Genomic DNA, 14567 nt, shown 5'->3' on the forward strand with positions numbered 1-14567 from the left:
GACTAAATCCCGCAAAATGTGCCTTCGCGGTAGAAGCTGGAAAATTCCTGGGTTTTATTCTGACACAGAGAGGGATTGAAGCAAATCCCGATAAGTGTAAAGCTATCCTGGAAATGAAGAGCCCGACTTGCTTAAGAGAGGTTCAACAATTGAATGGCCGACTTGCAGCCCTCTCCAGGTTCTTGGCAGGATCAGCACTCAAATCCCTTCCACTATTTTCTTTATTAAAAAAGAGATGCCAGTTTGAATGGACTCCAGAATGCGAAGGAGCGTTCCAGGAGTTCAAAAGATTCTTGAGTCAACCACCAATCCTAACCCGACCTCTAGTCGGGGAAGGTCTCGTCCTTTATTTGTCCGTAGCAGACAAAGCTGTTGCATCAGCCCTGATAAGGGAGGACGAGGCCGGGCAGCATCCAGTTTACTTCATCAGCAAAGTTCTACAGGGCCCCGAGCTAAGGTATCACAAACTAGAGAAGTTTTCTTACTCCTTAGTAATAGCCTCACGAAGGCTACGACCTTACTTTCAAGCTCATACAATAAGAGTCCGCACGAACCAACCCATGAAGCAAATCCTCCAAAAGACGGATGTTGCTGGGAGAATGATTCAATGGGTAATAGAGCTCTCCGAGTTTGACGTGAGATATGAAACTCGGATGGCAATCAAAGCCCAATGCCTTACCGACTTCATAGCGGAATACGCAGGAGACCAAGAGGAAAAGCCAACCACATGGGAACTCTATGTAGATGGATCCTCAAACAAGACAGGAAGCGGCACAGGCATAATATTGGTTGACGAAAGGGAAATCCAAATAGAGGTTTCCCTCAAATTTGAATTCCCAGCTTCAAATAATCAGGCAGAATACGAAGCCCTGATCACTGGATTAAAGCTGGCAGAAGAAGTCGGTGCAACAAAAGTGATGATATACAGCGACTCCCAAGTGGTGACCTCCCAGATAAACAGAGAGTATCAGGCAAAAGATCCAAATATGAAGAGATACTTGGAAAAAACTTTGGAGTACCTCAGGCGCTTTGTGGAAACCGAGGTCAAACACATAACTCGGGATCTCAATAGCAGAGCAGACGCCCTCTCCAAGTTAGCAAGTACCAAGCCAGGAGGGAACAATAGAAGCCTGATCCAGAAAACTCTCCAAGAACCCTCGGTAGTGAAAGCAGAAGGCAAACAAGATGTCCTTGAGGTATCCGGGCTAAACCTCGGATGGATGAATCCTCTGGTCGAATACCTAAAATTCGACGTCCTCCCTAAAGAGGAAAAAGAGGCCAAGAAAATCCGGAGAGAAGCACAATATTACACTTTGGTGAAAAATATCCTTTATAAAAGGGGAATATCGACACCATTGTTGAAGTGCGTACCGACCTCAAGGACCACTGAAGTGCTAGAGGAGGTTCACAATGGGATTTGCGGAAATTATCTCGGAGCAAGGTCGTTAGCCAGGAAGGTCATCCGAGCTGGATTCTACTGGCCGACCTTGCAAAAAGATGAGTTTGTGAAAAAGTGCCAGCCATGCCAGATGCATGCAAATTTCCACGTAGCTCCCCCCGAAGAACTCATTAGTATAACTTCTTCATGGCCCTTCGCAAAATGGGGAATGGATTTGCTAGGTCCTTTTCCCCAGGTGTCAGGACAAGTCAAATATTTGATCGTGGGGATAGACTACTTCACAAAGTGGATAGAAGCAGAACCACTGGCTACTATCACAGCTCAAAGAAGCCGGAGGTTCCTCTACAAAAATATCTTCACAAGGTATGGAATACCTTATTCCATCACTACAGATAATGGAACCCAGTTCACCGACTCTACCTTCAGAAGCCTGGTGGCCAGTATGAAAATCAAACACCAGTTCACCTCGGTGGAACATCTACAAGCCAATGGACAAGCCGAGGTAGCCAACAAAGTCATACTGGCAGGGCTGAAGAAAAGACTACAAGAAGCAAATGGAGCCTGGACAGAAGAGCTCCCACAAGTGTTGTGGGCTTATCGGACAACGCCACAATCTGCCACTGGAGAAACGCCCTTCCGACTTGTCTATGGGGTAGAAGCTATGATACCAGTAGAAATCAGTGAGCAAAGCCCAAGGGTGATTCTCCATGATGAAATCGGAAACATACAGGGGCACAAAGAGGAGCTAGAGTTGCTCCCCGAAGTCCGAGAACAAGCCTAGATAAGAGAAGCAGCGCTGAAGCAAAGGATGGCTACCAGATACAACAAGAAAGTCATTCAAAGAAATTTCGCACAAAGCGATATGGTCTTAATTAGAAATGACATAGGAGTCAACAAATCAGGGGAAGGAAAACTCGCTGCCAACTGGAAAGGACCCTACAAAGTCAGCGAGGTCTTAGGAAAAGGTTATTATAAGGTGACCGACCTAAGCGGCGCCGAGTTACCAAGATCGTGGCATGCTTGTAATATGAAAAGGTACTATAGTTAAGAGCGAACTATATTCCCTGATGTACTCTTTTCCCAACTTCACGATTTTTTCCCAAACATTAGAGGGTTTTTTCTGAAGAAGGGTTTTTAATGAGGCATCATAGTAGAGGCTAAGGGGGAAAAATTATTTAAAAACCCTTAGTAGCAGTAAAGTACCTTCCCAAATTAATAAAGATCTTTTACAATATCTCTTATAAATTCCTTCTCGTTTATTTTTTTTCCTACGAAACGCGCCGACTTAAGCTCGACAAAACGTGAAAATCTCATGAACCGACCTAGATGGTCGTCAGGATAAAACGACGAGGTACAAGTCGGTGTAAAGAGGTTATAAAAGTTGATCGTGAGAAACTCGGAGACATTCCGACTTATAAGTCGAAATGAAAAACCGAGTAGAAAAGAAAACGCATCGCAAAAATAACCTAAGTCATAGAACTCAATAAAACAAAGTTGAGTATAAGGAATAACAAAAAAGATATAAAAAAAACCTAGGAAAAAGCTTAAAGAATGTCCTAAAGCGAAAAAGCTTAGAAAGACAGACAAGCAAAAGGTTTTCAGAAAAGATTAAAGGGACTTCGAAAAATCAAAATCAGAAAGCATGCACACAAAAAGGTAGCTAAAACCCTTATACCAAAAAAGGGTATTTTTGTTAAATAAAACCCTTATCCAAAAAAAGGCAATTATAAATATTTTTGTTTACGGCCATAAAAGGCCTAGGAAAATGTCAACATACCACCACAACAAATATAAAGAGTTTAAAAAAAGAGGGGACCCACAGGCCGGGCCCCATATAGCCAACAAATTTTTTAAAGAGCATTACCACCAGGATTGAAGGGAGTAGACGGATCACCACCAGAGTCGGGAAGAGAAGTCGGAGCGCCATCAGGACCAGGGAGAGAAGTGTCCATAGGAGTCGGAGAAGAGGTGCCGAGAGGTCGGGAGGAACTCGGAACATCTTTTTTACGAGGAGGAGACTCAATGATTCTCTGCCCCCGAGTCTTCAAATCTGACTCGGTGACGACCTCGGGAGCAGGGGGATAAACTATGGCACCATCAATAACGACCTTGTCAGGATCCAAAGGAGAGAGATCCAGGTCGGGAGCAAGGACTCCGACCTGCTCCTTAAAAATCCTCCAGGCCTCCTCTGCCCCCTCAGCAATAGAGTCCTCCAACTCGGCATAGGCAGTCCGAGAGTTCAACAAATCCCTCCTTACAGCCACAAGGTCCTCAAATAAACTCTGATAACTCTCCTGCGCCTTCTTTCTCAAGCCCTCCTCCATGTTACATAGGGCTTGTAACTTACTCTCCTTCTCTCGGAGGCTATCCCTCCCCTCCTTCAATTTGGCGACCTCCTTCTTCAACTCCTTCTCATGTTCTTGATATATGAGAAGCCTCCCCTCCAACTCTTTAACCTTAGAGGTTGAACCCAGAGAGCTGAGAGGAGTCTTCTCAAAAATATCAAGGAACTTGGCACAAATCCCCGCCGCCCTGATACTCTCCTCAGCCAGAATAATGAGGTGGTTCCGAATAGAAACATCATCCATACCTATACGGGTATGGGGATAGATGAACTTTCGGATAAATGCAGGAGCATCCACCTTAGCCTCACCTTCAAAAGAAGAGCCAGACTCTAAAGCCTTGCGCTTCTTCTTCTCTGGCTCAAGAGAAGGTCCGGGAGGAGGGGACGGCTGAGAAGAAGCCGAAGCAGGAATAACAATGGGTTGAGAAGGAGTCCCCAAATTTCGGAAAGAAGGGGGAGAAAGAGGAAGAGGAGAGCTAGTTACCCTGGCACCACCGGTTCTGGCGCGAGACCTCGCCTTGGCCTCCTGGACTCTCTGGTAAGACTCATGGGAATTCTTCCTCACCATCTCTGTAAAAGAAAATAATTAGTAAAACAAGTCGGTAAACTTCAAGTCGGTAGAAGCAAGTCGGAAATAAAGTAGATAAAGGCTACCTAGTTGTGTCTAGACAAAAGACGACGACCCCTGGAGAAATTTTTTGGTATCCAGATATGGGGCTCTCCCCCATACTTCTCGGAGGAACCCCACAATGGCTGCCTCCACCTCATCCAGATCCTCCAAATCATATTTCTCACAGGGGGAAGCCTCTAACCAGTACAAGGGAAAGCGAGGGGAAGAATTCTCATCCAAGAAAAAGGGGTGGTGACCCTCTACGCCTTGAACTTTGAAAAAATAATTTTTGAAGTCATGAAAGGATTCGTCAAAAAGGGTGAAAACTCTCTGACCTTGTATAGCCCAGAAAGACACCCATTTTTGCTTATTATTTTGCCCACTGAAGGGCTTGGTCATATGGAAAAGATGAAAGAAAATTCTCAAAGAAGTCGAAAAGTCTAAAGCATGGCTGATAAACTGGTAAATTTTCAGAAAACCCCAGGAATTGGGGTAAAGTTGAGTAGGAGCAACTCGGCAGTGACGCAACACCGACATCTCAAAATCAAAAAATGGAAGAAAAACACCCAAATGGGTAACCATGCTCTCATACATAAAGAAGAAATGAGGGGCCTCCTCAGTGGCCCTCCCGAAGCAAACCCGGTCTTCCGGACCCAGGATCACCAACTCATACTTCGGCTCATCCTCCTCGGAAGTACAAATTCGGTGATGAGTGCGAAGGTTAGTGATAAATTCGGTGTCGACCAAAGGTTCCTCCCCCAGGACCGTAACATCAACCCACTGAGCAAGACTTTCAACAGAAGACATTTTCTTTCTTTTTAAAAAAAGGGGTTGGTAAAACCTACAAAGGGAAAAAAAAGAAAAGAAAATCAAAAAACATGGTCTCTAAGGGAGAAGTACGGAATCAAACAGAAACCTACGAATCAACATGTCCATCCGAAAAATAAAAGCATGCAAACAGAAAGCATGTTGCAAAGGAAGATGAAGAAAAATCTAACCTTTATCTGAAAAAGGTTGGAGAAAATGAAAGCCTTCAAACGCAAGAATGCTGCACGAACAGGTGAAGAAGAAATTTGAAAAATCGCAGAAACGAAACAATGACAGAGAGGGAAAGTATTTATAAACACGTTAGGGGCATAATGATAAAAACGGGGCAGTCATAAATAGGTGCACCGTTACCAAGGTAATTAATACCTACGCAAACCTCTAACAGACGCGACGTTTTGATTAGACGTAACTGTGAAAATCAAAAGTCACGAAAGTCACGTCGGTTCCAAACAAACACGTCAGTTCCCTCCCAAGTCGGCTACGTTCCCGAGTAGAATACTCGAACCCAAATCTTAAAAGAAATTGGGCTCGAGTAGAGGCACTGTTCATACCCTGGCCCAATGATAAGGCCCAGTCCACATAAAAGGCCCAATACGAAGGGTTGAGCCTCGCCTAGCACCGACCTTCCTCCTGCGAAGTCGGTTCTTATCACGACTTACCCTAAAGAAGTCGGGGACGAGGGTTAGCTGGCAGATAATCACTCGTTTAAATGAGTAACTGCCCCTAGAATCTCTCTAACCACTTCCAGGAGCCATATCTTAACCTCCCTAAGATAAAGGGACGGTTATCACCCTAAAAAGGTGGCATTACTTTAACGGTGGTTATTGGTTCACCACTATAAATACACTGACACCTCTCAGGTATCTCTAAGTCCCAATACTCTCTAGACCTGCTCACACCCTTGCTGACTTAGGCATCGGAATGTCTTTGCAGGTACCACCCCCCGCTCGTTCATACTCACAAGTCGAACGGAGGCCCTCAAGGCGTAGACCCGCTCGAAGGCTTCCTTCCTCAGACGATTGGGCCAACCTAGCAAGTCCAGCCCACCATCTCCGATTACCCATCGTAACAATTAATGATGATAAATATTATTTTATTGGGCAAATTAAATAATTAGTGTTGATTATTTATGATTAAATGTTGCAGGCCAAAACTCATTGTTGCAATAGCCCAATTGAATGGAAAATAAAAACAAGGCTGGTAGACTACAAATTAAATCAACAACGGCCCAACACAAAGCAAGCTGAATCTATTCTAGTGGGCCATAAAAATAATAGAAGCCCAAAGGTGATGAATAACAAGCAAACGGATTGCATAAATGATAATCGATTCAAGCCCGATTGCATCTCTTACTCAAATTCCTCGCTCCAATTTGCTTTTACTAAAAGCAATGTTCACCTTTTTTCCTCTTGGTCAGAAATAAGAGAAGTGAGAGGGAGCATAGTTCCTAAGCTAGTCACCGAAGAAGAAAGAAAGAGAAGGTTAAGTAAGAAAGGTTGAGGTCCAATCACCCACATCAATCTGTATCAAGAAAAGGTCAGAAGCTAGAGGTAATTTTATTTCCTTCTACATGCATCTCATTTTCTTCTCTACATCTTCAACTCTCTGCCACTCCAAATTGGGAAAAATGAAGAAAGTAATCTCTGTTAAGCTCTGCTGTAAATCTATGGTCAAATTTGTGTATTGGGGACCAAGTTATTTTTCAATGGCCAAGATCTGGTTTTACCATTGAAGATATCTGTTTCTGCTGTCCTGTGGCTTTCGGTCAACAAGAGAAGGTCAAAACCAAAGTTCCTATTTTGAGGATTAATGGGAAAAAGGTGATGAGGTGAGGTGGTGAAGCACAAAGCTCGATAGTTGACCTAGGGAGAGCAACTCAGCAACATGCAAGGAGATACAAAAGAAGGTGGTTCACCATTCAGAAGCCAAGAAACCAATGTTCTTGAGGTGTATATTCTGAGAAGAGCTCTCTGAAGAAGTTCATCTACTTGGACAGTGCTTCCTAGTCAAAGGAGCATTCCGTCAGAATGAAGAACTGAATCAGATGCTAGCAAATCTGGTTTATCACATAGCATAAAGGCTGTTGAAGAGTCAATCTCCTTCATGTTTTGCAGATTGTAATTTACTTTTCAATGTTTATCTTTCTATAATTTCTTGAGGTAAAATACTAAAAGAGAGAGTCATTGAAAGAGCCTAAGAGAGCAAAAGGCAGAGATATACACATGAGTGAAAAGGCTAGAGTTATTTCAGATTTCTTTAGGTTAAGTCTGTATCTTGTATCTTGTACATGTGAGGTATCTTTTTCTTAGTTGGGTGAGCAGTAAAAGTGAATAGTTAGGTATTAGTATAATCAAGTCAAGTTAGGTTAGAACTTGAGTGTGAAAGGATTGTGTCAATCTTGTGGAATTGGTGTATGTAATACTTTAACTATAGTGGAAATTCCACCACTATTGTGGTGGAGATTAGACGTAGGTTGCATTGCACAAAGTAACCGAATCAGGATACATGATGGTGTCAGCTTCTCTCTTTCCTGCTCTATTCTATTTTCTGATATTTATAAGACAAAATGACATTGTTTCATAAATTTTTCGCTGCTAAGTTCAAACAGATTCAGATTGCAAATTTATTTTTAAAAATGTTATTACAGTTACTTAAAAGAAGGTCATAGATTCAACCCCCTCGTCTTCTCTAAACCTTCTGCAACCTTCAACGTGTAAAATAGTTTTACCGTAACATCAAAATTAAATTAAATAAACATTGGTTTTGTTTTTTGGAACAAGTTTTTTTTTCGGACTTGGACAAGTAAATTGTTTGAATGTAGGCCTTAGCTTTTGGGCTTGTTATGAACAGTTAGCCCACTTTAGGTCAATCCAAACATTTTGGGCAAAGCAATATTATCATCTCTTTGATACATGTTTGATGTCATTCTCATAAAAGCACAGGGAATTAATCCTCTCAATTGTTAAAAAAAATAGAGGGAGTAAAGTGTGATCTATAATTTTTTAATGTTCTTTCTCTCATATTTTCTCTTGGTCCCATTTATAAAAATAAATGGTAAGAAATCACATTTTACTCTCTCAATTGTTAAAAAAAATTGAGAGGCTTCATTCCTATGTATAGTGGTGCTTTCATTCTGTTTGGAATCTGGATTATTTATTCTCCTGACTCTTATAAATCCTTTAATTTGGAAAGTATGGTACTAGAATATAGTAGAATCAAAATTAACTAAACAAAAAAAAGCTGTAAAACTTCTAAGAGGAGAGGCACTGGTAGTGGTAGATCTAGTGTTATGTTACAGCGGCCTCTTGTTTTTTGTGTGAAGAATCTTTATTCTTAAACTGCTAGAATGGTATGTTGGCGTAGGTAGTTCTGGGGATTCGCTAAACCTCCTTTTAAGTCTTTAACTAAGTATAGAACAATAAGCGGCCTTTGGTACCTTGCTAGGATGGTTTACGTTCTCTATTTCTGTTTTTTTCTGTTTGTTGCTACCTAAAAGACATGAAAACTTACAGCAATTCAATTTATGGCTGATTTTCAAAGTTGATCCACCATATATCAAAATTTGTGTTCTCTTCTTCAGATTTTTCTTATATTCTCTTTAATTCTGATATTATATATATATTTCATGAAGTGTATCTACTAATTAATGTTTGATAATAAGATTATTGTTAGATTTATAGTAAAGTATAATTGATCGAGTCAAATTATTTATAGGCTAAGCTGTTTTAATTTAATTTTGTAAGCTAAATTTACTGGTGTTTTTCATTGGTAGTTTGCACTCCAAAATCTGAAGGAGAGATATCTCATTGTTGAACTTCTTTATTTATAGCTTGCAGTAAGAATGAATTAAAATAAATTAAACTATATATGTATTTATATATAAATATAGTAGTGACTGATTTTAATGTACAAATAACATTGTAAAACAATAAATATAAAAAAATGACAATCTCCACAAGGATATTTATATAACTGGAAAGGATATATAAAAGGCTGCAGATTTGGCTTTGGCACATAAATATGTGTCCCTCGGCTGGCAACTACACATACACACATGGTAGATTTTGGTGATAGTGGTCACAACTCTATCAGACAACACATTATACGTATGGAAGTATAAATATATATGAAAGCCTTACCCCATACATACATCAAAATCATGTTATTGTGTCTTTGGTAGCCCAAATTCTACACATACATCTACTATCTATCTTTCCAACTAGCTAGGGTATGCATATTTGCATATCCCAGGCAGCAACCCATGTGAATGTTGAAAACTGAAAAGTGGTTAAAAATAGCATGACATAGAAATTAATGGCAAGGGTCCGTATCTATATGGGAATATTGGTCTCACAATAATTAATGACTAGAGAAGCAAATGGTAAACGCCAACACAAAATGATGGAAATTAAAAAAAGAAAAGCAAGCAAGGTAAAATGAATTATAAGATTGGTGACACGAAAGAGAGAAATGCAACTGGGCAAGGAATGCATCGAAGAGATAACTAGCATGCATATACGAGAGAGAGAGTCAATTTGATTCCAGATCCAAAATACAAGAAGACAAATTAGCAGACTACGAATCAGTGGCAGCTTTTTTTTATTAAAACTAAAACATCTTCTTCGCCGCATAATACGTGGCGGTTTGCTACATCGGTTTCCCTGCCAATTCAGTTTCTTGCTCTAGTCCCTCTCATAAGCACCCAAAATACCAGAATACGAGACGAGACCCCCTTTGTTCTCTTCTCTGGCCTTTGCCTTTCCTCTAACGTACCCTCCAACACATAAATCAAAACTTCACACCATAAAGCAAAAAACTAATCAATTCCCTTGAATTCAACCAAATCACACTTTTTCTCTCTATGTTGGCCTTTTCAATAATGTATCCATGTATTTTCCTACAACCAGACACTAAGGCAATTACAAAAAACAAACCAAGCTTTCTAAGGACAACAACTCCACCTAATTCCAATTTTTTATTTGCAATCCTATTATGCCAACTTTGATTAATTTAAACTTAATTAATTATCTTTTTTACACGAACTCCACGTTTGAAACCCCTTCTTATTTACAACGAAAACTAAGTAATATACATTTTCAATTTTTTTATAATTCAATTTTAATGCAAGCATACTAACAACAATTTTATACGTGTATTCAATTAAACAATAAAAGTAATACTACGGGTGTACATAAAAAATCAGCTATCAAGTCAGTCTATTAAAATATAAATACATATTGAAAATAAATTAAAACACACATGTATTTATATATAAATACATTAGTAGCTGATTTTAGTGTACAAATAACATTTTTAAATAATTTATTAAAAATAACTATTTTTTATATATATTAACTAAATAAATAATTATTCTAAACAATATATGTAAATGTAATTAAGTATCAATACTAAATATTTTATACTTTCACTGCATCAAAATTAAACTCTACATTTTCAACCTAAAAAAATTACTATATTATCCTTTATTATGTGCTCTTTTTCCTCTTTTCGTCTTGTCAATGAATTTTACTTGTCTAATCATATATAGGGATTATGTTTCTTTGTTTTCATTTGGGTCATTTTCTTGATCGGGCACAAGACGACCATGAGTTGATTAAATTATTAATCATGTTACCAAATTAATCAATACTCTATCCAAATAATGCTGCTATCGTGTATGCACATATTAAGCAATACCAGAACCCACACGTCACCAATAATTCAACATGAGAAAAGATGCTCGCCAACAATAATTCACTTAGCTTGTGTTAAATTTCTCATAATAATTTATTCAAGCGTGATGTTCATATATTTGTTTGTATATAGATGTACGGCGTTTTTATTTCTCACTTACCTTTAAGGTCAATTGTTAGTTGTATAATACCCTCTATATATTTTAATTTGCACATCATTATATATTCAAGACAATGAAGAAAAAAATATATATATATACTTCTTACCAAAAAGAAATGAGAAGAAAGAGAATTTCAGCAGAAAGAGAAAAAAAAAAGTGGGGGGGGGGGGGTCCGGGAGATTAGAATTTTGATATATCAAAATCAAAGGAATGCCCAATCCTAAAAATCACAATACCGCATATGGAATGCCCCTCAAATAATACCAAAAATGAACACTAGCTTTGAACCTAATGCATGCACAGAAGCACATGCACATGCACATGAGTGCAAGCAATTCCAATATAGGAAACCTATGCAATTGCAAAGAGCATAGCTGTAAATTGTAACGCTCAATCTAAAATGGATCTTCCGATTCACTAAAAATATTAGACTCAACTTCAAATTTTGGTTTTTCATTGAGATAAGATTGACTCATTTTATTAAATATGTGGGTCTTAGAGTTTACTCCATGATTGTTATGGGACCATTATTTACGTACATATATCCAATAATTTTACAAGCTGTATTTTCAAATGTTAAATAACAAAAATATAATCAAAGTGTGATGTATGTATTCTTAAATCATAGCTAGAAACAAAATTTAGATATCCTTTAAAAGTATTTGATTAACTCCTTCAATCTGCTAAGACTAAATTATTGAACCCTTCTATTCTAATATCGGTGCTTCAATTCCATACGAAACAAAAGTAATAATTCATTCACCTGACTTAGCTTGGAGACAGTTGCTGGAGTGGATGGATTGAATTTTAATTTTCAAGTTTAATTTATGCCAGCTCTTTACTACTTTTCCAACCAACTATGAAGAGATAAAAGAAGGCCTAATTTTTCAGACCAAGCTGCCAATATAAATGGACAACACGTTCGGTATAAATGCGAATAAATATGGCTAGCTAGTTGTATAAGTCCGTGAAAACCAACGGCTAAGATTTTCTGATGCAAGTTAGTTCCGGATCAGATCTTTTGTCAAAATATTTCGAAAGGTGAGAAGAGAAATGAAGGATACCCCAATGTGCTAACTGCTAAGGAAGTGAGAGAGAAACAACAGGAAAGTGTGAAAAGCTTACCAAATGCAGCTAAATGGATCATAGACCCAGAATAATATATATATATATATATATATATATATATACACTACTGTGCATTCGATCAAATCTTCTACCATAAAGGAGATTAGCTTTTACTACTTTTACCGAACAATCCAATACTTTTTTTTTTTTTCTTTTTGTCCTTGACACTTGACAGTGGGGGAAAGCAGTACTAATGTTTCTTCATTGGGAGAACATAATTGCTTTCTTATTGATCTAGACTTCTAGCTATACACATATATAGGTATATACATATCTTCTCAGACACTCAGTGGAAACGGCTAAATAGTAAAAGAAAGGCTCCAACTTTCAAGTACCACAATTACAGAAATTCTAGGCACCATTAACAAAGTATATGGAACAAAAAGAAAGACTAGGTAGCTACTGTGAAATTGAACATTGTCCCTCAGCAAATAATTCTATATACAAGCATAATACCATTGATAATTAATCATTTCATATGTAGGAGGAAGGGAACGAGAGAGAAATTAATCAAAGAAGAAAATACCTTTGTTGTTCTAAATTTAATAATAATACCAAAATACCCCCGGTTTTCCCTCATATTCTACAAGAAAGAAACATACATATTGTTATACCATAGAGAAAATGATGAGAAAAACGTGGGTATTTTGGATAAATAAACTGGAACAAAAATAGAAAAAGAGGGAAGATGAAAAATTTTGGATGGGAATTGTCTACTTGTTAATTGTGAAGAGGATCTGGGCAACTGGGCACTCTTCTTTTGCTTTCATCAAAGCCCTTTTGAGTTGTTGTGTTGTTGCTCCTTGTTGCTGCTGTTCTTCCATTGAAGTACTTATTGATTAGATCTCTGTTGGCGATCTTGGTAGCCACCGCCGTAATGCGGTGGCTGCTGAATTCGACGTTGGGCGGCGCATCTCCTCGGGGGAATACTCGAATAGCAGCAACCTGACGGCACTGCCACATGTGCAAGAAAAGGGTGACAAGAATCACTACCACCATGGGAACACAGAGGAGTCTCTTGTTGCTTCTGATTCCTAGCAACCACATATCGATGGCCACATAAATTTTGAGCCTTTGTGATCTCCAACCCCCCAAAGCATACACTGCTATGATAAATTAAAGACTCAAACCATAATGAATGAAATTGCCGTGTTGAGAATGGAGGACAAAAAATAGAAGAGAGAGAAAAATAATGGAAGTTGGAGTTTGGTTATGTTGGCAGTGGGGCGTGTCTGAGAGTGTGAGTGTGTGTATATATATGTGATGGGATTTCACGTAAGACTGTGACTTAATTCAGACCAAAAATCAATGGAGTGTAGTCAATTGACGGCTCTACCTATATTTAAGATTTCATCCTCTTATTTTACGGAAATCACATCTTATCTCTATCTTTAATTCCTCTTCCTTCTAAAAATTAAAATCAGTGCTGATGAGCTATCATGCACAAATACTAACACTAATATGGAATACGATATAATACAGGATCCGTAAATTTTAAAATTTTATAAAATACGAAAATATATATATATATATATATAATATAAAATATTTTTTAAATAAATTATAATAATATTTTAATATTTTATTGATATTAAAATATAAATTAATTTTTTTATTTTTAATATTTATTTTAATTATATTAAGTATTTAAAATATTTTTTTATTTTAATAAATAATAATATATACTATATCTAAATTTATTTCAAGAATATATATTAAAAATAAAACTTGATACACTAACACATGATAATATTTAGATGTATTTTATTAAGATACGCGTGTCAGACAAAATGTCATGTCCAAAATATATCCAACACTCAAACACAGTAATTCAACCAAATGTCAGTGCTTCGAAAGTCTTGAGCATGGAATATAAAAAATATTAGAAATTTATTAAAATTTATTATTTTTTATTATTATTTAATTATTAATTTAATTTTTTTAATCTAGTAATTAAATAATATATTTTATCTAACATTTTTAAATATTAATAATTAATTAATAACAAAAAATAATAAATTATAATTGACTATATTATATATATACTAAAATCAGTTATTAAAGTCAGTCATTAATATAAAATATCTGTTAGAATATAAATATACATAAAAAATAAATAAAATAACACATATATTTATATACAAATATATTAATAATTAATTTTAATAAATAATTTTAGTGTATTAATAATATTTTTAATATTTTTTAGAATATACATTAAACTATAAAATATATATTTAAAATAACTTAAATAATATATATTCATATAAATAGATGATAATTAATTTTAATATAAAAATAATATTTTTGTATTTTTTTACATGTACATTATATATATAGTAAAAGCAATGTTAGTAAAATGTATATATTTTGGTCCTCCAAATGGGGTTGAATTTGTTTAATA

Source organism: Arachis ipaensis, chromosome B9, assembly GCF_059453495.1.
Source record: "Arachis ipaensis isolate K30076 ecotype BB chromosome B9, ASM5945349v1, whole genome shotgun sequence".
In the NCBI taxonomy this organism is placed as follows: Eukaryota; Viridiplantae; Streptophyta; class Magnoliopsida; order Fabales; family Fabaceae; genus Arachis; species Arachis ipaensis.